Raw genomic sequence first — 25,004 nt, 5'->3', positions numbered from 1 at the left:
TAGTTTCGGTTCAAGGTTTAAAGAGTATCTCAGGGCGATACTGATGCAGTAAATCTGGACTTTTTAAGAATTTGAGTTCTGTTCTGCATTTTTCTCCTGTTCTGTCAGAGTCCATCTATTGTGGCCCTGATCAGAACGGTTGGTAGTGGTAACCAGGTGCCATCTAATTGTTCAGGTCTCAGGGTAGATGAGGTCGTGGCTAGTGTAAGCTGTTAGCCCTGTAGACTAGTTTCTTGTCTGAGACTGGTTTTCTTCTTTCTCTTTTTCTTTGACAAGTAGAGACCAATAGTTGTATCTTAGGTGACTGCTTGCAGGCTTTTAAGACCTCAGATGCTACTCACCTCACTAGGATGCAGAACATGAACTTTGTGAACTCTGCTCCAGTTGACTTGAGTTGTCCCATGAGAAGGTCCTAAGCCTTCAAACCCAGAAAACCAATCTTGCAAGGTGTTTGGTTATGCCTAAGAAGTATCTGTAACTGTGTCCTGTATGAATATATATGCATGGTTTTTTTTTTTTTTTTTTGAGACCCGGTTCTCTTAAAAAGCTAATCTTGGGAGTTTGAGCTTTTGTTTCTTTTTCAGTAGATTTTCCTTAAGTCAGCAAAGTTGTTCAGAATCATGGTCTTGACATCAGAACTCTCCTCTGAGAGGCGATCACTAGATGGTTAGTGTTAATGTAGTTTTTTTCCTCCCTTTTTTAAAAAAAATATACTTTTTATTGTGTGAAGTTTTTCCACTCACAGAGAAGTTTCAAAGATAGTACAGAGAGTTCTTGTATCGTTTCCCCTATTGTTACCATCTTTCATTACCATGGTACATTTGTCAAAGCTCAGAAACCAACATTGGTATATCACTATTAACAGAACTACAGACTGCATTCAGATTTCCTCAGTCTTTCCACTAATGTTCTTTTTCTGTTCTAGGATCCAGTCCAGAATCCTATGCTGCATTTAGTGTTAATGTTTTTTCTCTAGTTTAAAAAAAAAAAAAAAAGACCAAGCCTTTTTTTCTCCCTTCACCTTCTCCTAGTAAGTTTTCAGTTTTTCTGACTCTGTAAACACAGCTGCTCAATATCAGATCCCAAAAGCACATACTGGACATATTGTGTGAATTTAGGTTAGTCTTTTGCTTCTGGCCCCCGCTGGGTTTTGTGACTCTTGTCAGAGCCCTTCTAGTTCACACGCTTACCATGGCAGTGGACCTCCAAGTCTTAGGAGGAGCTTCATGACTTTGCTCCCAGACTCGGTGTTATCAGTTGAGCCTTTAGTCGGTAAGCTGACTCTGAAGGTGAGAGCCCAGTTATAGAAAATGGGAGCTTGGTGATTAGACCTCACAGGGCACCAGGCTTTGAATCAGATGGAAATGAGGTTTTGAATTCTCATGCCACCAATTATTTGAGAACAGCTTCCTTAATTTCTTCATCTTCAGTTTTCTCATCTGTAAAATAGGGATAATAATATCTTACTCCCCCAGCGGGAACATACTAGGAATAAGGCAGGTAAAGTTCCTGGCACAGAGTGGGCCCAGTGAACAGGGGTTAGTATTTTATGTAAGGAAACCTCTTTTTAACAGGAGGTGTGAGTATTAATTAGGTATGTTGTTAAGTAAATAACTGAAATGAGTGCTGTAGGAGGGTGTACAGTTGAAAAAAATGGGGGCCTGCCTTGCCTGAAAGGTAAAAGTGATAACAACTCTGAATGTTACCAGGTAGTAAAAGCATAGTGTAGGCTGTGAATGGTGGAAAGAAGAAAGAATTCCTGGGGATTTTGGTGGTAGAGGACTTTGCCAGAAGTGAGGGAATGGGAGTGGGCTTGGCACGGGCAACTTGCCTCCCCTTTGATAACACCTTTGGTACTTGGCAGGCTCATTATGTGGTGAGTCATAGTGGCTTTCTCAGCATGGCTGTCTCAGGTGAGGGGTGCAGCCTGTGTTGGGGAGAGGCGTTTTCCTTCTTAACTAACTGGTCTGGAGGTGCACGTGAAAATTATCTGATGGGATAAACTGTGGCTTCAAGGATGTAGCGATGCAGTGGTTGGGTATAGAGATGGTACCCCCAACCCCACCTCATGTATGTTCCTCCTGAAGTGTATGACACTATTCTCGGCTGAAGAAGGGTGGTTATGAGTGGTTTGGGGCCTTTTGGCATCTTTGACACCAGCCTGTAAAGCTCCAAAGCAATTTATGATTTTCCTCATCTTGACAATATGGAAATCTCACTGGTAAGGTGGAGCTTTCAAGCTATGCCATCAGACAGGACAATTTGATGAACAGTTTATATAATATAATGGTTACTTCTGTGATAAGGAGTATATAATGTGACGAACACACAGTTACTGTGGTTTTAACGTGTTAACTCCAGACTGTTTGAAGGCAGCCATGTCTGGTGAAGGAGCCATGAGCTTTAAAGTCCTTACTAAAGCAAGGCAGGCAAACCTCCATTCAATCCTATGCCATAAAATTTGGAATGCAGTGTAACAGGTTAATCCATATCTGTTGGTATGCATATCTGTTTGTTTACTTGAGATTGTAGGAGTTTTTTCTTCTTAATGGGAGGCTATTGAGGGTCTTATAATGAACGTAGAAAATATAGAAATCCTTTTCATATTTATTTAAGGAATGCATACCTTGTCTTTAACGTCTTTTTAATCCAAATAGCATTTTCATACATGCTCTTGTATGTTTTATGGGTGGATACTAGGCCTGTGAGTGTCTGTGAGAAACAAATCCTCACAAGAGCCTGAGATTTCAGAGGACAGCATTGTTGGTCAGCCACATCACTGCCTCAGAAGGTAACAAATCACAGATGCTTACCCCTTCACCATCCCTACACTGTACTCACATAAATCAAAAGGAAATGTAGTCCAGTCATATCACTAAGCCATCATAAGCCACGATAGCTGCATTGCCTTCTTTCAGCCCAAGAGGTCTTGTAGGAAGTGTGGTTTGACGTTTGTTTGGATGTTGTAGTTGTAGCTATTTAGTTGGGTGTGATAATTTAAAGACGTGAAAATGCATGAGGCCCTGATAAGGTTTACACATCGCTTTAGGACATCAAATGGAATGCGACTTTCTTACCTTTTGAGGCAGTGATCTGAGTGACCAGCAGTGCTGTCGTCTTGAGATATCAAGCTCTTGTGAGGATTTGTCTGAAGGAACCATCGAGAAGGAATGTTGCAACGAATAGTTTAATGAATGTGATCAAAACTACAGTCCATCATGGTTTGTTTTGTTGGCAAAATCAATGAAGTTAAGGGTGTAATTTCATTTATGAGGAAGAACTGATGTATTTCCTGGCACACCTTCTACTTCTTGTGTTTAAACTGCTTTTAGAATTCATCCTGTTCTTCATTTTAGTAATTTGTTATAGTGGTTTGGATTCAGAGGCAAATGAAAAACGAGAATGGAAAAGGCCAAGAGAAAGTAAATACAGGTGTTTTTCTGACTGAGCTGGAAACCAAAGGCTTAACTCCTTCAGCTAAAAGGTAAAGTTTTCTAAAACAAATCTGATGACAGATAGGCCAGATTACTTGTTCTGTGGCTTTAAAAAATGGGTCTTCTGTTCCACATAATACGGAGTTCTCTCGTCTAGAACTCGAGCCTCAGGAGTATTTAATGTGTCAAGGCTAGCTAATTAAAATTTACTTTATCAGTCTCTCAAGTTTTATTTTAAGAAAGAGGAAAGTACTGAAGTGTAGATGAATATAGTTTGATAGAGCAAAATGTGTTTTAGAAAGTGTTTTTAAGATTCTCTTGGTTGCAAGTGATAGAAAATTCAGATTAGCTTAAGTGAAAAATTTATCAACTCAGGTAGGGATGGATTTGACTTCAGGAGGGGCTTGACTGTAAATCTCTTGGCTGCATGTTCTTGGACTGCAAATGGAAACCTCCAGCAGTTTTAGGTTCCCATCATTACTGTGATCAACATTTCTGGCCTAGCTCTGGACCGGTCACTGTGACCAGAAACACTGGCATGTTCTGATTGGCTTGCCCAGGTTATAGGCTTCACCCCTAGAGCAGTCAGCACATCTTCAGTTGAAGATGAAGCATAGATTGATGACAGTGGGGAACAGTTCCCTCCAGACGTAAATCAGGGTAGTTAACAGTAGAGTCAGTGGGTGCTGGGAGGGGGCAAACTAATACAATAATGATTATTATTAATGTACCTTTTTAGGTTTGCAAAGGCTTTTCAGGGATATTCTCTTGTTTGATCCAAAAGAAGTATCAAGGAGGCAGGATAGAGAAGTGATTAAGAACATACACCTGGGGCCAGACTGCCTGAGTTCACTTATTAGCTTCATAAGCTTTTGACAGATTACTTCCCTGTGCCCCAGTTTCCTCAGCTGTTCAATGGGAATAAACGCATCTACCTTCTTGGGTTCTGGGAAGGATTAAATTAATGAATATTTATAGGGCACTTAGAACAGTGCCTGATGCATGCTAATCTGTTAGCTGTTTCTGTTGTTAATCTTTAACCAGCCCTGCCAGCAGAGGAATCATTTTATAGGCACAGAAGCAGAAGTCCAGTCATGTGGCCTGTCATGGAAGTGCCAACACTAAGTACAGTCTCCTGACTTCTTACTTGTTCCCACATTTGCCTCTGTGTTGTGATTCTGGGGTGTTTGGATTAATAATAAATCAAGGAAACAGGTTTTTTGTTTTTCCCCTACAAAGTAGGCTTCCTTTTTGGACGTACTTAGGTGTATAGGAGGGGGCAGTGTTACTTATATATTCGAATTGCAAGTAGTTTCACATATAGAGTGCCTCCAGGTATATTCAGAAGATCATTGTTGTTATTGTCAGTTGCCACTGAGTCACCTCCAACTCATGGTGACCCCCATGCACAATGAAATGAAATGCTGTTGGGTCCTGCGCCATCCTTGTGATGTGTTGTGGTTCAGATCATGTGATCCATAGGATTTTCACTGGCAGATTTTTGGAAGTAAATTGCCAGGCCTTTCTTCCTAGTCTGTCTTAGTCTAGAAACTCCACTGAAACCTGTTCTGCCTATTTAGCAACACTCTGACAAATGGGTGGTAGCTGCACATGAGGTACATTGGCTGGGAGTCAAACCTAGGTCTCCTGCATGAGAGCTGAAAATTATACCACTGAACCACCAATAGCCTCAGGGAATCATTACCGTGAGGAAATTCACATTGGTGGTGTTCCACCCCGGTGGGCACATGCTTGGGACAGTCAGCCATATCCAGGGTTGGCATTCACTCGAGAAATGTTTACTGATTATTTAATCAGATCCGGTATTCTGGGCTTTGAGGAAATAAAGATTTTTGTGGTCTGGAGGTGATTTGAACCTGTCAGTATGGTGTGAGTACATAATGTCTGACTCTGAGAGGCAATGATTATTCCAGAATGCTGCTTCCAAGGCTATTAGCTAGTTCTGTATAGAAATAGACACCATTTTCCTCATTAAGAAATACCTTCCCACGTTTCTTGAGAATATTTTTTGGGAAAATTATTCAAATGACTTAGTGATGGAAGCTTGCTCTTGGGACTCAGACCCTGGTATGACCCAGCCATCTAAGGAGGGTCATGTTACTCTCTAAGGACAATGACAGTTATGTCTCTGTATTTACTGTGGACTCAAGTTATTGGAAGCTGAAACTATCACCGTGGGTAATCCATGATATACCCTAAAAACATGCAGCTAGGAAAGCATGGAAAAACTTAGCAGAAAACAATTTTGGCCCTTCCTGCAGTGCTTTTGAGGAAAAAAATGGTGCTATTCAGTATTCACTGAGCTTGCTTCATGGCCGGATTCACCCGCCTCACTGCCTGGAAAACGCTGCCCTGCAGTTTCGCTTCCTCGCCTCACTGCCACTGTGCCTGGCATGTGGGAGGCGCTCAGATATTTCTTGAATGAATGAACTTGTCTGAGCTGTTCCTTTCTCTTCATTTTTAGTTGGACAAGAAATTGTTTACCATATAGATGTCTTTAAGAGTTTCAGCTCTGAGTCTTGTTGGTTATTATATTACCTTTTGTGTCTAAGGAGCCCTGGTGGTGCAGTGGTTAAATGCTCGACTGCTAACCAGAAGGTCAAACCCACCAGCCGCTCCGCGGAGAAAGCGGTGGCAGTCTGCCTCCGTGAAGATTACAGCCCTGGAAACCCTATGGTGCAGTTCTCCGCTCTGTCCTGCAGGGTCGCTGTGAGTCGGAATGACAGCAGCAGGTTTGTTTTTGTGTGTGTGTGTCTAAAACACCACATTGTGTTGTTGTTGTTTCTGTAGATGAAGGTGGTGGCTTTTGAGTACTGATTCTAATACTTGGTTTTACAGTGATATTTATACTCGAAATAACATCACCTATTCAGAGAGTAAAAATGATTAGCTACTAATTCTGCAGGAGGACCCTAAGTTTGCCAGCTGTTTGTGGGAAACATAATGGGTTCTTAGATTTATCCCACTTACTTTGTTCTTAGCTCCTTGGGAGCTTTTTGCCTTGCTGAGTAGTCTGGATTGAATATTGATAGTTTCTTCATTGCCTTTATTTAACCTGACCCCATTGTATAGCTGGGAAAACAGGGTCAATCTTATTTCCTCTAATGTCAGCAACAAAATTTATAACATTATTATTACTATGTGATAGGCACTACCTTGAGTACTTTGTTCATTATCTTATTTAATGTTCAGAACAACCGTGTGATCATTATTTTACAGCTGAGGAAACTGAGGCACAGCCAGGATGTGGTAGAGCTGAGTGACCCAAAGCCTTGCTCTCAGCAGTCACGTACACTGTACTGCCAGTTGGTGTGGACTGCTGTCCAGGCCAGGGACTCAAACTGTCTGTTTATTAGAATCACCCTGAGGGCTTTGAAAACATTCCATGTCTAGGTACAGTGGTTAAGCACTTGGCTGCTAACCAAAAGGTCGGGAGTTTGAACCTACCAGCTGCTCCGTGGGAGAAAGATGTCGCATTTGCTTCTGTAAAGATTTACAGCTTTGGAAACCCTATGGGGTAGCTCTCCTCTATCCTTTAGGGTCGCTATGAGTCAGAATTGACTCGACTGCAACAGGTTGGGTTTGGTTTGGTTTTGGTTTCAGGTGTCAGATGAAGTTAATGTGCATTCAGGATTGAGAACCTTTGATTAAGAGCAGTGGTCCTCAAAATCTTGGCTCACTGACCAGTGGCATCGGCGTCACCTGGGAACTTGTTAGAACTGGAAATTCTTTGGCTCCTCCTCAGACCTACTGAATGGAACTCTAGGGGTAGAGTCTAGCAATTGGTGTTTTAATAAGCCCTCCACGTGATTGTTATGTATGCTCAGGTTTGAGAACCACTGAGCACTAAAATTTGATTTGGCTCATTTCTTTCTAGGCTCCTACACATATTAATGTTAATAGTGTTATGTATCTCGAACATACCTTGTGCGGGCCATGCTTTTCTAGTACTGCCTCTGCTACCATTTTCTGTGTCACTTTGGTCAAGTTACTTATCCTCCTGAGATGGTTTCCTCATCTGTATAAAGGGGTTAACCTAACTTGGCAGAGTTGTGTTAAGTGTTAAATGATTTGATACATGTGAAATTATTTTGTAGATTGTCATGTGGTATACTAATGAACTGTTATGTGTAGATTATAATATTTGTCTCTTTTTAAATTTACTTTTTGTTTTTATTGAAGTTATAATGCCTGTTTTAAAAAGGGTTATGTAGTTCCACAAGGCCTCTTATGAAAACTTTGGTCTGTATTATGCGGCTACTCTTCAACCTCTCCCATTCCTTATTATCCAGAGAGATCTACACTCAACTCTTTTTTCTCCTCCCCTCCTCCAGAGTAGAGTAGTATTATTTTTGGTACTTACCTCCTCTATCAGTTATTACAGCATAACAAACCACCCCAAAACTCAGTGGCATAAAACTAACAATTTTCATTACTTACATGTCTGTGGGTTGGCTGGAGTTTGGCTGATCCAGGCTGGGCTCAGTTAAGGGCTTTGCTGGGACTGCTCTGCCTACCATTGTATGTTTGTGGGTTAGCTGGGCAAGTCTGCCCCACATATCTCTCATCTCGCCTTGGATCAAGGGGTAGCTAGGGCATGTTCTTCTCATGGAGATGACAGAGGCACAAGAGAATGAGTGGAAACATGTGAAACCTCTTAAGATCTAGACTCAGCATTGATATGCTTCCATTTCTGCCTGCATACCATTGGCTATAGCAAGTCATATGGCCCAGCCCAAAGTCAAGGGTTAAGGAAGTACATTCTGTCTACAGCAAGACCATAGAAATGTTTGGATTCAGAGTGGGGTGAAGAATCTACCATACTTATCCATCTCCAGATAATACTCTTATATTGCTACTTCTTGAGTTTTCAGTTGTAGACATTATCTAGTGCATTTTTGGCTACCGAAGGGGTCTTTAACTCTCTTTCAGCCCTCCTCCCCCTCCCCCCACTGTACACAGTATATTTTTCTTCCTTTCATTCTCCCAGTATACATATATCATAATTTCGTTGTCTATATTACACTATACAAACACAATTCGCAGATGATCCATGTAGTATAGTTTGATTTCTTTAACTTTCTGGCATACACATTTTGTTTTCCCTGTATTTAGTAATTGTTTTGTTTTTAAAAATTTGTTTAGTTTTCTGTGGTGGTGTTGTTGTTAGATGCCATCGAGTTGGTTCCAACTCCTGGCGACCCCATTTACAACAGAAATGAAACACTGCCTGGTCCTGTACCATCCTCACAATCTTTGTTATGCTTGAGCCCATTGTTGAAGCCACTGTGTCAGTCCACCTCATTGAGAGTCTTCCTATTTTTTGCTGACCCTGTACTTTACCAAGCATGATGTCCTTCTCCAGGGACTGATCTCTCCTGATAACATGTCCAATGTATCCGAGACCAAGTATTTCCATCCTTACTTCTAAGAGCATTCTGGCTTCTTCCAAGACTTTTTTTTTTGTTCTTTTGACAGTACGTGGTATATTCACTATTCTTCGCCAGCACCATAATTGAAAGGTGTCCATTCTACTATCTTCCTTATTCATTGTCCAGCTTTCACGTGCATATGAGGTGATTGAAAACACTTATCACCGATTTAACCACAGCCTTCCATGTGAATCTCCTCTCAGTACCTTAAGACACATTAGGTATTTTACCAATTTTATTATCTTAAAGAACTGTCTCCTGGAGTCTTATGCTTATGACGGACAACTCAAATATCCGTCGATGATGAATGGATAAACAAAATGTGGTGTATACATATAACGGAGTATTACTCAGCCATCAAAAGAAATGAAGTACTGATGCTTGCTACAACATGGATAAACCTCCAAAACATTTTGCTGAGTGAAAGAAGCCAGGTCACATATTGTATGAATCCATTTAAATGAAATATTCAGAATAGGCAAATCCATAGAGACAGAAAGCAGATGAGTGGTTGCTGGGTTTTGGGGTAAAGGGGAGTAACTGCTTAATAGGTATGGGATTTTGTTTTGGGGTGATAAAATGTTTTGGAATTAGATAGAGGCAGTGATTGTTCAATATTGTAAATGTATCAAATGCCATTGAATTCTTCACTTTAAAATGTTAATTACATGAATTTCACCTCCATAAAAAGAAAAAGGGGGGAAAAAAAGCAATAGTTTTATTTGGGATTTTAAGAAGAAAAAGGGCTAAATGTCTATGTTCATCCACTATCTTTAACTGGAAGTCAATGTAGAAGTCTTAAAAAAAAATTTAGAGCAGGATTTATAGCATTGGCATTTGGTCAGACACATACCTGCAGTGGTGAGCCTTAGCTGGAGTTCTTTTATTTTTAAGGCATGATATATATTTAGATTGTCTCAGCAAAGATCTTGACTTTCTTGTTGCAGCAGCTGCCTCTTTTTCTCAAAGGCTTTTATTTCAGGTGCTAAAACACCAACAAATTTATGAACAGTAATTGGGCCTTGTGATAAAAAATAAGAGTCCTAAAAAAAAGGAAAAAAAATCCTTACTGATGTTTCTAAAAGGAACTTTTCGAGGGTAAGCATATAATCCTTAGATTAAAATGCAGCTGACATATTAAGCCTTCTTACATGAAAAGCCAGATAATAGGCTTTAATGGTGTTTGTCCTTGACCACCCACAAACGACATTCCCACAGGCCACGGGGATTGGACATAAATACAGCATAGGGCGTGAGGCTGTGTTTGTGATTTTGATCCCTAGGAAATGCTTCGACAAAGCATTCAAGCTCAGACCGTCAGACAGTAGGTAAAAAACTATTGATTGCTTTAATTCTGATAGCAGGTCTCTGCAAAAATTAAGCAGTTTTAGGAGGGCAGTAGTTCTTTCAGTATAGGCTAACGACCTTGAATGGTTTCATGTTGTATTCCTTCTGTACTTCCCATCCTCTTTGAATGTTTGGTGTGTCCTCTGTAAGATATCCATGCTTCCTTCCTGCCCCCTGGACCACAGTCCCTCTGAGGAGTGTCTTGGCTATTGTGTTGCAGCCAAGATGGTTATTCCTGGCCCTGGGGTAGATTAGATTAGATAAACAGAAGCCCTCTTCAGAAGACTTGCAGCTCTGTGCAGTAACGCCTTCAATAGCTGTAACTTCCCTACTGAGAAAGGCAAGGAAAACCTCAGTGCTTCCGTGCTGATTGCTGTGGACGCTTGCCTAAGATACTTCCCTGTTTATGTGCCATGTGGTGTGCAAAACAGAGAAATTACTTTCCATTTAAAATCATTGACCTGTTATTACTCTATGAACCTTTGAGGAAATTGGATTCATAGGATTCGTAAGTATAGGAAGTCACTTACTCTGTTATTAAAGCCACCAGCAATCTAGGGGTAATTTTAGTTACTGTCTTGAGGTTGAATTAAAATTTATTGGAAGCACAGCATTGCAGAGATGATTGGTTGTTGAGTTTTAAAAACTAAATAAAAATAAATTAAGAATCTTTGCAACTTAGGAAGGGACCCTTTTTTTAAATGAGTAATCCCTCTCTTTTCTCTAAAGAGCCTGGTGGCACAACGGTAAAGTGCTTGGCTGCTAACCTAAAGGTTGGTGGTTTGATCCCACCCAGTCGCTCCGTGAAACATGAGGATCTGCTCCTGTAAGGATTACAGCCTAGAAAACCCAGTGGGACAGTTCTCTTCTGTCACGTGGTGTTGCTAGGAGTCAAAATCAACTTGATGATACCCAACAACTCTTCTGTGGAGTCCCTGGGTGGTGTAAATGGTTAACATGCTTGGCTGCTAACAGAAAGGTTGAAAGTTTGAGTCTACTCAGGTACCTCTGAAGAAAGGCCTGGCAATCTACTTCAGAAAAATCAGCTATTGAAAACCCTGTGGAGCACAGTTCTACTCTGACACACATGGGGTCGCCATGAATTGGAGTCATCTCGACAGCAGCTGGTTTTGGTTCTCTTTTCTCTATACTTCTATCTCTTCCCCATGCCCTCCAAATCATTCTCCTTTTCTCTTAATAGATACAGCAGGGAAATGAACTGTAGAGCTGTTTTCGTTAGCCCAGATTTTTTAGCACTAAGAGGGAACCTTGCAGATGATGATAGGTTAGTTGGCCAGTGCCCAGCCTGGGTTTTCTGAGTTTGGTCATCCTCATTGATTTATCACAGTTGCTGCCTGTGCTGCACTTCCACTTTTGAAGCGGTGGCCCAAAGCATGGGCAGAATATCTCCTTGGTATCTCTCAGCTTATCTGAAGCAGCCTAAATCGTCCAAAAGACGTTTCTAAATTCTGAGGGACAGCAAAGGAAATTAAAACAGAGAACTAAAACTGCTCTTTGCAGAAATGACCAGTTTCTGATCTTCCCAGAGCGGGTTCATTCTCAGGGCTTTATGTCCCAGCTCTGTGTAGTGTTTATAGATAATTGGATGAAAGAGTCAAAACCAAAACCAAACCCTTTGCCGTAGAGTCAGTTCCAACTAATAACAACCCTATAGGACAGAGTAGAACTGCCCCATAGGGTTTCCAAGGAGTGACTGGTGAATTTGAACTGCTGACCTTTTAGTTAGCAGCTGAGCTCTTAACCATTGTGCCAGCAGGGCTCCAGAAGGGTCAAGGAAGAGCCAAATAGTTAGTTTCTAAGTGATTTAGATTTTATGCTCATTGGACAAAGATTATTTAAAATTCCTTCCTGATGCCAGTACGATGTAGGCGCTTAGTATGTAGTAATTATAATTTTCTTGAACAAACTTCTGTTGATAGAAGTTTATCATATGTAATATTGATATATATGCAATATAATAGGTGATGACATAATTGCTATAAGGAAATGCAGCATTAAATTTATGACATAGATGGTTTTGTGACTCAAAAAATATGTTCACTATTATGAGACAGACAACAGCTTTGTCATTTGTCATTTGAGATTGATATGAATAGGACCCTCATCTGGTTGAGAATTTAGCTGCCCAGTTTCTCTATGGAAAAAATTGCTTTTCAGACAGAATGTGAATGAAATATTCTATCTATTGTGGGACTTTCCCTGCTCTTGGAGGGGGGTGAGAAGAAAGGATGACATTTATGGAATTTGACTGTTCCATTGAATGGGATGTGTTCTTCCAGCTGCAGCTGTGGTGGCTGTTGGGAGGATTGTGGGCACAGGGCAGACTCTTAAAAGACTGAGATCATTGTACTTGGTGAGGGGTTTCAGACCTTGCTGGCTTTTCATGCAAGACCCTAGTACATGAAGACTTGTGTGGAGGCCATGGTTACAGTGTTATTGTAGAGGCTTACTGTTGGTCTAGTAATGAGGACGAACCAGCCATTTTGTGTTTAGGGAGATTGGGTCTCACCTGCAGGGTGAACTGCTTCCGCATGTCCATCACCTACCTCCTTCACTGGTGTGTCCCTTGGATCAGAAACTGGGGCTGAGTAAATGTTATGTGGTTGATACGGTTATGATCAAGAGATTTGGCTTTGATTGGGAAAGAGTCTGGGGTCTCACCCTGTCTAACCTGGGAAGCAAGGTGTTCCCTCTCTTCAGAAAGTAAGGGACCGGTCCAATTCCTTTGAGGATGGGACTCTAGTGCCGATAACTCAGGCAGGATGTGGAATGGGGCTAGGGCCCTGGAAGTGAGATAGCTCTGGGAAGATCAGAAACATGTTTTTTGAGAAGAACAGTTGTACTCCTTTGCTTTATTTTCCTTTTGATTTCCTGTAGAAATTGGAAAAGTCTTTCAAAAGGTATTGGAAATATTCTTGTCTTTGCTTGGGCAGTAGCTTTCATGGTGGAAAGTGTGCCCTGTGGGGGCTGTATTGTGGTGCTGCCAACATCACTGATTATTGGAGTGGTGGGGGAGGGGCTCCCAGAGGAAACCTAGTCTGAGTGCTAGATCATCTGGAGGGTCTCTCAGTGTGAAAAATCCTGGTTGGTATTCTGTCTGAAATAATGGACATAGGTCCTATAGTTTATTTCACTACTGTATACGTTTAAAGAATAGGAGAAGAGTATAGGATAAGAGAAGATAGTACAGAGAAAAGAGAAGTTATGAGGAAAGCAAAAAGGATCTCTTTCTAACTGGCAGACATTCATGATTTATTTACGTTTAATTAAAAAAAAATCAACAAACCACTAGGTATCTTTGCAGTACTGTGTTTCCTACTAATTTTGGCAAGGGTGTAGAGTCATAGTTTTAGCATTGGAAACCGTTCATCCAGTACATTTTAATGCAAAAACTCAGTATTCAAAGCAGATGAATGTGGAGTTGCTCTGGTGGAAAGGTGGGTCCTTCCCTCCCACCCACGTCTGAACAGACCTCTTAGAACTCTTCAGAGCACAGTTGAGACATAGTGAATTCTGTCATTTTATGGGCAAGAAACCTTGAATTTTTCTTCCATGTGGTGGCAAATGGGAATGCTGGGGGAAAAGCAGTGGCTGGGGTTTCACCTGTTCACTCCCCCAACACACACAAAGGAGGGCACTGCAGAGATCGATTCTGCAATTATGTGGACAACTTACAGTGGGTGGGTTACCCTGTGTACTGCAGTACTCTGGGATCCTTGGTTACAAATCTAATCCCAGGGGTTGCTCCATTTTGCTTAGAAGAAGGCATGTGGGCCTTGGAGTGGTTGTCTTTTGCCTTGAGAGCCTGAATTCATAGAACACAGTGTAGTCAGCTGGCCAGGGGATGCCCAGTGGCACCTCTCTTTCTGGTTGTGGTGATGGCTGGCTGGCCTTGCAGTCAGAACTTTTACAGGATGCACAGTGGTGGATTCTTTCATTTTCCTGAGTGGCTGTTCAGGTGTTAGAACCTTCTTAGGTGATACAGTGTGTGACAGCTGCCCAAGTTTTGAACTGGGCAAGACAGCTTTGGGTGCAGATCGTAGCTTCCTGGCTAAGACCGTGGAAAAGTTACTTAACCTTCTGAGCTCTAGTTTTCTTATCTGTAAAAATGGAGATATTATTTGCCCAGGGTTATTTTAGGAATTAAACGAGATTATATATACATACACATTCATGTATGTATATAAATATATCGGGTTTTATATCTATTATATATACATATACGTACACATATACATGCCATGTATACTATATATGTATAGTACTTAATACAGTGCCTATCACACAGTAAGCACTTACTACACAGTAGCTGTTATTCTTAAACTATTATATATTCTTATATTATTATTGTTATTACAAGTACTGCACTGTGCTGGGCACCATCGGGTGCCATTCTCCATGTGCCACCTTCCCAGATGCAACAGCACTCGTAGAGAAATGGAAGATGCCAGGCTTTGCATGAATTACAATGTCCTTTTCTTAGTTCTTACCCTTCAACACCTGAGACTTTGCCTTTTCTTGATTGTCTACCACATTCTCTTAAAGACTGTTAAAACTGACATTTGCCTGTTGATGACATTTTTCTGGGGCAGGCAGGGAATGTGGGTTCCCTGGGCACTGGCAAATGGCCTTATAAAGAAGTGTTTCTCACACCTTTTCCTTTTTTAGGTTTACTTTCCCTCTGTGGATACTAAGGGAGTAAAGAATTTATTTACAAAACAAACTGAAATTATTGGGTAGCCATTGGTTTTTTATTTTTTTACCCAGTGATTTGATCAGAACCTTAGTCAGTAAGAGATAGCCAATGATTGTAATTGGACTTGGTAAAATTCATACCAGAAGCAAAGACTGTCTTGCCAGTTAGCTTGTCCAGAAGGGTCACAGGTAAAAGCAGTTTCTTGCACATAAACCTCGAGTGTGAGTGTTGCTCATTTCACTCGTTGGTATCTCTCTTCTCACTTTTTAAAAGAATTTCATGTGTAATGCGTGGGCACTAGCTATACTCATGAAGACCCAAATTGTTTTGATTTCTTTGGGATTATTAAAATAATACGTTCAGAATGGTTGAAGTCCGCAAGGAATGCCCCTTTCCTTGGAATCATTAACATTGTAAGGATTGACCTGAGGCTTAATTGTGGATTTACTGGATGTAAGTAGGTTTCCGTTATGCTCAACAATTTTACATAATTGAGCTCTAGTCCTTTACCACCTTTGGTGTTGAGAGACCAAGACTATGAGATGTTTGCTGCATGACTTTTTTTGCAAGTGAGGGAGGCTGGTTCAGATAGTGAAGACAATGAAGATAATACCCTCATTTTTCCAGAGCTACCTTCTGGGACTAAGCTAAGAAGCCTAGAAAAGTCATCTTTTCCCTGGAGGGTCCACAGTTAGCAGTACTTTGTGAATGTAAAGAAATCATTTTAAGAAATATAACCATAAATTCCTGGACAGTCAGCAGAAGGCCTTGGAAAAGAGCCCAGGAGAAAATTAACCACCTTTGCTGCCATTATGGCATTATGGTGTTGGACACTGCCTTGGCTCTTATATTAGCCTCTTAGCTAATTAGCTGGGTCACCCCAGCTTCTTTGGAGAGGACATGAAAGCTCTGGAAGGTGAAGCCGCCTGTCCACATATCTAATACTGGTTGAGTGAGCATTGACCCTGGGTCTCTTGATAGGTGTTCTGGTGGTGTAGGATTAAATGCGGAAAAGGAAAGGAATTCAGACAGCAGGGGGAACTGGAGAGGAGACAACAAGGAATCCTGATGACTCTCTCAGGCTCAAAAATAATGTTACACTTTTTTCATGTGTTCTTTGTTCGTTCATTCATTCATTCATTCAGTTAAGCATTCATCAAGTGTTTTTGAGTGGCTTCTATTTTCAAGCTATGCTTAGTGCTACATAAGAACAGAAAGGGTGAGAAATTTCATCTGCCTCCTCTTATATGGGCAAAAGGGAATTTGGATGAAATAAAAATATGTATATGTAGCTGTTTAAAAATATTGCACTTAAAGTACCAGATGCTTTTTGCTGATGAAATTAGAATGTTTGGTATATTATAAATGTGATTGATGATCAAGACAGTAGTCTTTAAAAATAGTGAGATTCTCACCCACCTTCTTTTTTTCTAGTAAAGTCGACAAACGTCCCCAGGCCTCTCCCCAGGTACCAGGGAAGGAAGAAGCCGTGACCTTCTGAGCATCTGAAAGGTGGCAATGTGAATGAAATGGGGATGCATAGCAACATTTGGTCATTTCCAGACAACAGACATTTAAATACAAAAATGTAGTGATGAAACAGGAGATACAGTGGTTTAGATTTTTGGAAAGCCTAAAATCCAGGGAAAGTAAATGTGATTGAAGTAAGAAAGGATTTTCTCTCCCTTTTATCCCTATGGAAAAAGGAAATTCTGAAGCATTTGAAATAAATGCGTGCGTGTGTGTGCGTGTGTGTGCGTGTGTGTGCGTGTGTGTGTGTGTGTGTGTGTGTGTGTTTGTTTTACAACCCCCTTCATGATGTCTGAAAAAGAATCCCAAACTTGAATGCCTCTTGGGGCCAGGTAACATAAATTTGTGAAATGGGTCAGGTGTTAACTAGTAGCAGGCTCTGGGCACTGTGACATGCCGAGAGCGTATGCACTTTATAATAGGAGCAGCTGCTGCTCGGAGCCTGCTCCATGTTGCGAGGTGCCAGGCCAAGTGGGTGGGCAGATCTTCCAATTTCTATGGAAATCTAAATTTTTTAAGTAACTGATTGAAAATTTTTAAACAATAACAACACCACCATGTGGGTCAAACAAAACTTGCCTATGCTTTGTGTTTGGCTTATGGATCACCACCCTGGTACCTCCTGGTTTTGTACCACTAGAAGGTACTGTATGTAAGCGAGAATGTTCACAGAATGATTACCTTGCTGGCTTTATATTTAAAAATAAATTTTGTTGAAATATTAATTACAAAATTTCCAGTTTAACTTGATTTGGAATGTCTCCATTTGTTATCAAACCAAACGAAATCAAACCCAACCAAGTCAAACCCACTGCCATCTAGTTGATTCCGGCTCTCATAGCATCTTGCCTTGCACGCAGTAGGCATTTAATAAAGACTTGTTAAACTTAACTGAAAGCCAAGGAGTTTAATAATCCACAGCCTTACAGTTTACAAGAATCGGAGAGAAACTTGAGAACAGAAGAAGCTGTCAATAGAGTAAAACAAAGAAAATCAATATGTTTTCTGGCCATAGTGTTCTCCATTGTGTCAAGTGAGTAGTGAAAGCGTCTGTTTTCAAAAATGAAGGAGCTAACATAAATGGTACGGTAAAAAAAGGGAACGCAAAAGCTACTTAATGTCACTTTTGCACTATGAATCTTTGCTCAGCCTCATTTTCTAGGGTATCGCTTCTCTGGTTTGACTTCTTTTGATGTTTTATTTTTATCACCCTCTTGAACTTTTGAAAGCAAACGGTTGTCAAGATTTTCCCACCCCGGTCCATGTATTGTTGGGTGCAAGTAAGAACTTAAGCAGAAAAGGCATTAATTGAAAGACTATCCAGCAGTTACCAGAGGAGGCTAGGTTGCCAGAACCACAGCAAAAAACCAAGCCCCAGAACAGTGAGCCACCTCCCTAGTGAGAACTCCTCTGTTGGCACCATCGGACATTGGATGTGCACTTATCTTGACACCACTGAACTGCCTTGTTCTCTGCCCCATGTCTTTGTGTCGCTTACTCCAGATTGAGTCCCAGGTGGGAGCATCTGATTGTCGAAGCCTCGGTGACGTGTGCTCATACTAGGTGCCAGGTATGAAGGAAGTGATGGCCTTCTCAGCATCTATAATGGGGTGATCTCCCTTCCTACCAATACTCACCCATTGAGGAGGATCCCCCCAACATAGGTGCTAAACACTGTTCTCTGTTAATTTTTTAAATTACACCCAGAGAAAAAAGGTGGAGGCATCTGAAGCAGACTAGAAGCCAAGGAGTCAGGTGCCATGTCATTCCTAGGACTTGGTACCTGTGGCAGAAGTGGAGCGTTCAGAGAGATGAAGTAATTTGCCTGGGACATTTAATGGTAGAGTTGGGATTTTAACCCATTTGTGCCTGACTCCCAAACCCATGCCCTTAGCCACTTCTTATCTAAAACTATCTTTCATGTAGCATAAATGGCAGCATTTAAGAGTACTTTCCAATCTCCAATCTGAATAGTGTTGCTTACTTTCTATCCCAAACAGAAGTAGAAGTCAGTGCTGCCCTGACTTAGGTTACATTGGAATTTGCTTTGCAACAGCAGGAAATTCCTCAGTGATGGTATAGATGGTTTTGACATAGGTAATTTTGTATAAGCATCTTTGTATAACATAAAACCAAACAAACCAAACCTGTTGCCGTCAAGTCTATTCCAACTCATAGCGACCCTGTATGACATAGTAGAACTGCCCCATAAGGTTTCCAAGGAGCGGCTGGTGGATTCGAACTGCTGGTTTAGAAATGATTTTTTGTGTGTATGTACATCCCAAAATACCTGTTGTATGTCTGCTGGGTGCCAGACACGTGTACTAAGCCCAGAGATACTGAGTTGAGTAAGACAGTCTCTGTCCCTTCCAGTACTTACTTTAGTGAGAAGAAAAGGGTAGGCAAGAATATATAAACACTTTACTTATTTTAAAAAAAATTGACAAATAGAAAACTTTGGGGGTGGGGTAAAAAAAAAGTTTAAAAGTCTGTCTAGGAAAAGAAGAAAATAACTTATGCTAACCCTTCCTCCAACCCTCATATTACTTACAATATGGAGGTGGGGAATGTGGGTGCCAGGAAATGGCAAAGGCTGCAGTGAGCCAAGGATGTGGGAGAGACACAAAGACCAAGTGTCCCTATGAAGAAAGGGCACCAAAGACAAGTCCTACATGAAGCCATTCTTTCTTTTTTTTAACTCATTCAATTATCTGCCCTTGTCACATTCTCTGTTGGTCTGTGACATTTTTTGTGCAGTGGATAAAACATCATCTTGTTATACTCCATTAACTATGGATAATTCTCATCCTCATATGTTCTCCCTTGTTCATAAAATGCCACATTGGCTACTACTACATTTGAGCTGAAGGATTTTGAGAGCTCTGTGAACAAATGTCTGTGCTCCAGGGGTGCGACTGCTCAGTGGGAACATCGTTGAGTGTGCTTGTGGTCTGACTAGCCCCGGGGCCATCAGGGATGTGTGATCCTACGAGTAAGGGCTAGAGTACTAGAGTACTAGTCTCGCTGTGAAGTCATATCGCAGGCACCTTTAAAAAAAAACATGCACTTTCACCAAAAGTATGTAAAACAAAAAATTCATGATCACACAGTGAATACATTACCACCACCTAGGCCAAGAAATAGGTATTTGCCCATTCTAGAAGCCCCCCTGTGCCCCTCCCTATGATGACCCTCTCCCACCAAAGGTAACCCCCATCCTGACCTATACTGGTCACTTCCTTGTAGCATGTGCTTTATATTTCACGTATCTATTACGTGGATTCAGGAAAGCAAATGCTCTATGACACGCAGACTCCCAGGTTGTTGAATTGGTTAAAGTTCCATGCTGTGTGTCTGGAACAGGCCTGCATTTAGATGCAAGGTATTGCATTCTGCATTATAACATCAGGCTGGCCTAAGAGACCTGGTGGCTTGCAAGGCCCTGGTTGGTTGCCTGCTTCCTTTGGCCCCTCAGACTTCCTGTGGCACTTTAACTGTCGAGGCTGGCCTGTGAGCCCTGGGAATTGTCATCCCTGCTGCCTCTGGCACTTGGAGGTAGGTTGTGAGTACCTTCATTCCAAAGCAAACACTATGTAGTCAGGAACCCTGTGTCTGTGGATCGCCATAACTTAAACCCTAGTCACTGTGGGACTGATTGCATAGGAAATGAGTTCTATAAAAAGAGTTTGTTATGTAAGAGATTTAACATGGTTGTCAGTATCATAGTGTTTTAAAAGAAGTTCATTTTAACCATGGTAAATCAGCAACCTATGGACAGGGGTTTATTTCAGTAGCTACAAGACTGCATGCCCTCTGTGTATAGAATGCTCTTCTTGTAGGCATGGCCTCCAGAGTATGGGAAGTCCACCCTCTGATCAGGCCTGAGAGTGAGGGGTTAGAAAGCAAGGGTAATCAGGGGCAGACCCTGAGGCCCAGGTGGGCCATCTTATACTGTCACACATTCTGGGTGCCCCAGAGTCCTTGAGGAGGACTGGGCATGATGTGCCTCACAGAGTCAGCATCTGGCAAGCGACTTGCAAGTTCATGGAGTGAAGTTACTGCTCTTGTGCTCTACGTTTGATGTTGGGATTGAGTTGCCGAAGCTGCCAGGAAATTTTGCCGCTGAGGTCCTCTTCTTACAGGAGGAGTTAGAGCTTACCTAGTAAGGGCCAAAGCAGTGACCAGATCAGAGCAGAGAAGTCTGTTTTGAAGGTAGTTTAGCAAGAGGAAGGAGCACTGGTGGTGCAGTAGTTAAGCACTGGGCTGCTACCCAGAAGGTCGACAGTTCAAACCCACTAGCCCCTTTGAGAAGAAAGATGTGGAAGACTGTTTCCGTAAAGATTTATAGTCTTGGAAACTCTATGAGGCAGTTCTAGTCTGTCCTGTAGGGCTGCTATGAGTCAGAATCAACTCGAAGTCATTGGGTTTGGTGGTTTTTTTTTTTTTTTGTACCAGGTGACATGGGCAGATGCATAGGGAAAGAGGGACACAGAAAGTCCTCCTGTTCCTTTGGAGGGTGGAGACAATATTTAGACTGGTTTAAAAGAGATGTAACTTTGCTCTTGTAGCCTCTGAAACAGTGTTCCTCAAAGCATGGTCTACCAACCACCTGTGTCAGCCAATGGGGAGGGTAAGAGGGGAAGTGCAGGGGGTGTTTTCCCCATACCTGACACACCAAACCGAAATATCTGGATGTGGAGGCTTTGAATTTCCATTTTAATCAGACAGCTTGGTTTTCGTGTCCAGCAGAGTCCTAGAATCTCTGATCTAGAAAATGGTAGTTTGGTTCATTAATTTGGGTAAGGGTTCAATTGGACTGGGGAGAGACTGAGACTTTGAAAGAAGAACATAAAATAAAACACAGGCCTCAAACTTATTTATGGATTTGAAAAAAAGAAATGCATGTGAGCTAGGGTGGATTTTCTTGTTTTCTTTGGAAGAGTCTCTAATTTTAACTTACCTTTTTTGGTAAAATGTTTTGGACCCATAGGAGATACGCTCTCTGGTGGCTTGGAGATGTCACTGCAGCCTCTTTTTCACTGCCTGGTGGAAGGAGGTGGTCAAACTTCTGTGGTCCTGGGTGTGGAGAGGCCTGCCTGAAATATTAGTGAGCAGCAACCAGCCAGGGAGTCTTAAAACTCTGGTTGTGGTTATAGTTCCAATCTCGGTTATGCCAAAAGCAAAATGTTTCTCCCTTTTGCATCCTTCCACTTTTCAATTCAGTTAACTTATTTCTTGTTACATCAACTATGAGTTGAAAGTGAAAAAGCATTTGAAACATCACATAAATTTCTAGTTTAAATTGACCTTTCATTGAAGTCAATGTCTGAAGTCATTGTCGTTGGTCTCTGCTTTAAATACTTCACTGTTTAAAGATTAAGAGCTTGTTACTTGTGAAGGGCATTGAGCAACTTACAAAAAATTGGCATAAATGCGACTGACTAAGCATAGCTAAAGGAGCCTTGGTTGGCGTAGTGGTTAAAGCGCTCATCTGCCAGCGAAAAGGTCAGTGGTTTGAACGCACCAGCTGCTCCATGGGAGAAAGATGTGGCTGTCTGCTTCCAGACAGATTACAGCCTTGGAAACACTATGGGGGCAGTTCTGCTCTGTCCTGTAGTGTTGCTGTGAGTCAGAATTGACTCGATGGCAGTGGATCTAAGCATAGCTCGTTCCTAGAATTTCAGAATCACAGAAGTTTAGAGTTGGAAGGAAACCCGGAAAGCTTCCAATCTATTGGTGCATCAGTTAAGCGAGTAGGCTCTAGACTTAGACAGACTGCTCTCCCTTCTCACTCCTCCTGTTAATACCAGCTGTATAGCTTTGTGCCTCAGTTTCCTCAGCTGTCAAATGAGGGTGGTAACACCTACCTAATGATATTGTTGTAGGGTTGTAATGAATGGGTATATACAAAGTGCTTATACTAGTGCCCAACACACAGTAAACACACACATGCCAAATAACAAGTGAAAAAAGAGACAAATTTTGACTTGCCTGAGCTCATATTCATATAACTAGCTCAGAGTTCAAAAACCAGGCCTTTTAACTCCTAGTCTTGTTTCTAGCAACTGTATCAGTTAACTGATTCTTAAACTATGGATTTTAAAGTTTATATCCACCCAGTATAAACACTAAAATTTATAAAGTTCTGCATAGCTTCAATGCTCAGAAGACTTCTTGAATAACAAGGTGTGATTATAACAAAAAGGTGAAGAGAAACAGCAGTACTCCTCTTCCATTGACTGTGGTCCCTTCCCAAGTAATGTGGCCTTTAAAAGTGATGGTCAGGAAAACTGTATAGCCAGATACAGAAGCTGTATGTCGTGATCACAACTGGGTAAAAAATACGATGTGAAGAGTAGAAGGAAATTCACTAAAATGGTCGCAGCGTCTTAGGGGAGTGGGATTACTGGATCAAAGGGTGTGATGTTTTTATGATTGTTGCTGTCGGATTTCTTACTGAAAAGATTGGACCGATTTATGATGCCTCCAGTAATGTATGGAGAGGGCCTCCCCCCTTCCCCAACTGATACGCCTTGGTCTGTCATCGGTAATATTCTTTCCTTGCTTTGCTCAGTGCCTAGCATTAATATCTGGCAGTTGTATTGCTAAAATCATCCAGAAAAAACATCAACGCACACACACACACACACACACAACTCCTCTGTACATATGACTACATCCATGTATAACAAATTGAAGGAAAAATAATGGAAGTTCCCACTAAGAAACCATATTCTTGCTGAGTTATTTATACCTGATTTATTTCCCTTCTTCTGTCTTAAACTTTCCTTTCCTGTGTTTAATGAAGAGGTGTCAGATGCTTCCTCCTGTTTACATAGTAGAATTGAAATTCCTTATGGTTTTATATAGGAGAGAATGGATCTTGTTTTTAGAAACTTCTAAGAGATGGAGTGTACACTATATATAGTCCTGCCCTCTGCATGCCCAGCGTACACCTACTTCAAGCCGGAAAATACTTCCTGTGCCCTGTGGGCAGACTCAGCCTGTTGAGAAAATCTACTGAAACCCTATTGATAAACCCACTGCCGTCGAGTTGATTCCGACTCATAGTGACCCTGTAGAATAATAGATAGTAAATACAGGGTAACACTTTACAGTTGGACAGACCATATGGTCTTGGACAACTTACTTCTTTAGGGTTCAGTTTCTTTACCAATAAAATGGGTATAATTCTAGTATCTATCTGATCTTCCATGATCAGAGATTAGACCAGGATAGCAATATTTAATCCTTCTCTTTTTCTTCTTCACTCCCTCAGTAGCCAGGGTGTCTATTGTATATGACTGCTTTTGTGGATGGGGTAACAGATATAGAAGCACTCAGAGACGATAAGTGATTACAAATGACTTAAAATGACAGCTCAGATGCACCTCTAGCAGCTGGATGGCGATGGACTGTGTGGTTGGTGGCTAGTGGTTGGATGCTGATGTAGTTTAAAGAAAGAGAGAAAAAGATAATGGCAAGTAAAATATTTTAGGAGTAGTCTTTGTCCAACCCTTGCAGTTTTAGTAATGGGCTTTTTTTTTTTTTTAATGTGGTAAAATACATACAACAAAATTTGCCATTTGAAATGACATTAGTTACGTTCACAGTGTTTTGCAACCTTCACTGCTGTGGATTTCCAAAACATTTTCACTACCCTAAACAGAAACTCTATACTCATTTCTCCCTCCCCTAGCTCTTTGTAACCACTAATATATCTTCTGTCCCTATGCATTTGCCTACTATGATATTTCATATAAGTGGAATCATATAATATTTGTCCTTTTGTGTCTAGCTTACTTCACTTAGCATAGTGTTTTCAAAGTTCATCTGTGTTAATAGTCTGCATCAGAACTTCATTCCTTTTTATGGCTAAATAATATTCCACTGTATGTATGTGCCACATTTTGTTTGTCTATTCATCTGTCAGTGGACACTTGGGTTGTTTCCACCTTTTGGCTACTGTGAATAATGCTGCAGTGAACAGTAGTGTACATGTGTCTGTTTGAGTCCCTGTTTTAAATTCTTTTGGATATATACCTAAGAGTGGAATTGTCGGGTCATATGATAATTCTGTGTTTAATTTTTTGAGGAACGGCCAAACTGTTGTCCACAATGGCTGATAATGTAGTGTGTACCTTGTGGCATGTTTATCAGTTTCCCTTAGCATCATGGTCTGTTTTGTTTTAGATCAAGATTCTCTTTTCCAGGTCTTGTCTGAATCAGTCACTGTGGGCCAGTCCTCGATAGCTTCCAGACCAATATGTACTTATACTAAAGCAGTGAATATTAGGTCCAAGGGCTTAAAATTTTATGTCCTTGAACACTGACAGAGTCTAGCTCTTCCACTAATCAGGGAAAGATGCCATTTTTCACTCATTCCAAGTTACTTATCTGGGATAGTTCAGGCATGAAATTTAGTAGCCAGCATAACTTGTTCTTTTTTTTTTTTTTTATGTTACATACCTTTTTATTTTTATTTGTAGTTACTTATCTGGGATAGTTCAGGCATGAAATTTA

The 25,004-nt window shown here is 41.1% G+C and overlaps 1 protein-coding gene across 16 annotated transcripts in view; it reads left to right on the top strand.

Annotated features, from left to right (window-relative positions):
• Positions 1–25,004, top strand: part of SGMS1 (sphingomyelin synthase 1) — a 323,258-nt gene that overhangs the window by 48,173 nt on the left and 250,081 nt on the right. For 15 of the 16 annotated variants that reach the window (XM_023739618.1, XM_023739632.1, XM_023739610.1 and 12 more), the window contains one exon: positions 16,386–16,463. The exons of the other annotated variant lie outside the window; for it this stretch is intronic. The gene's annotated coding sequence lies outside the window, so the exon portion shown is untranslated. The remainder of the gene's footprint in view (positions 1–16,385; positions 16,464–25,004) is intronic. 16 annotated transcript variants of the gene reach the window in all.

This window comes from Trichechus manatus, unplaced genomic scaffold (assembly GCF_000243295.1).
Source record: "Trichechus manatus latirostris isolate Lorelei unplaced genomic scaffold, TriManLat1.0 scaffold00007, whole genome shotgun sequence".
In the NCBI taxonomy this organism is placed as follows: domain Eukaryota; kingdom Metazoa; phylum Chordata; class Mammalia; order Sirenia; family Trichechidae; genus Trichechus; species Trichechus manatus.
Note: the sequence above shows the minus strand (reverse complement) of the source record. Positions and strands in the feature narration are given on the sequence as shown.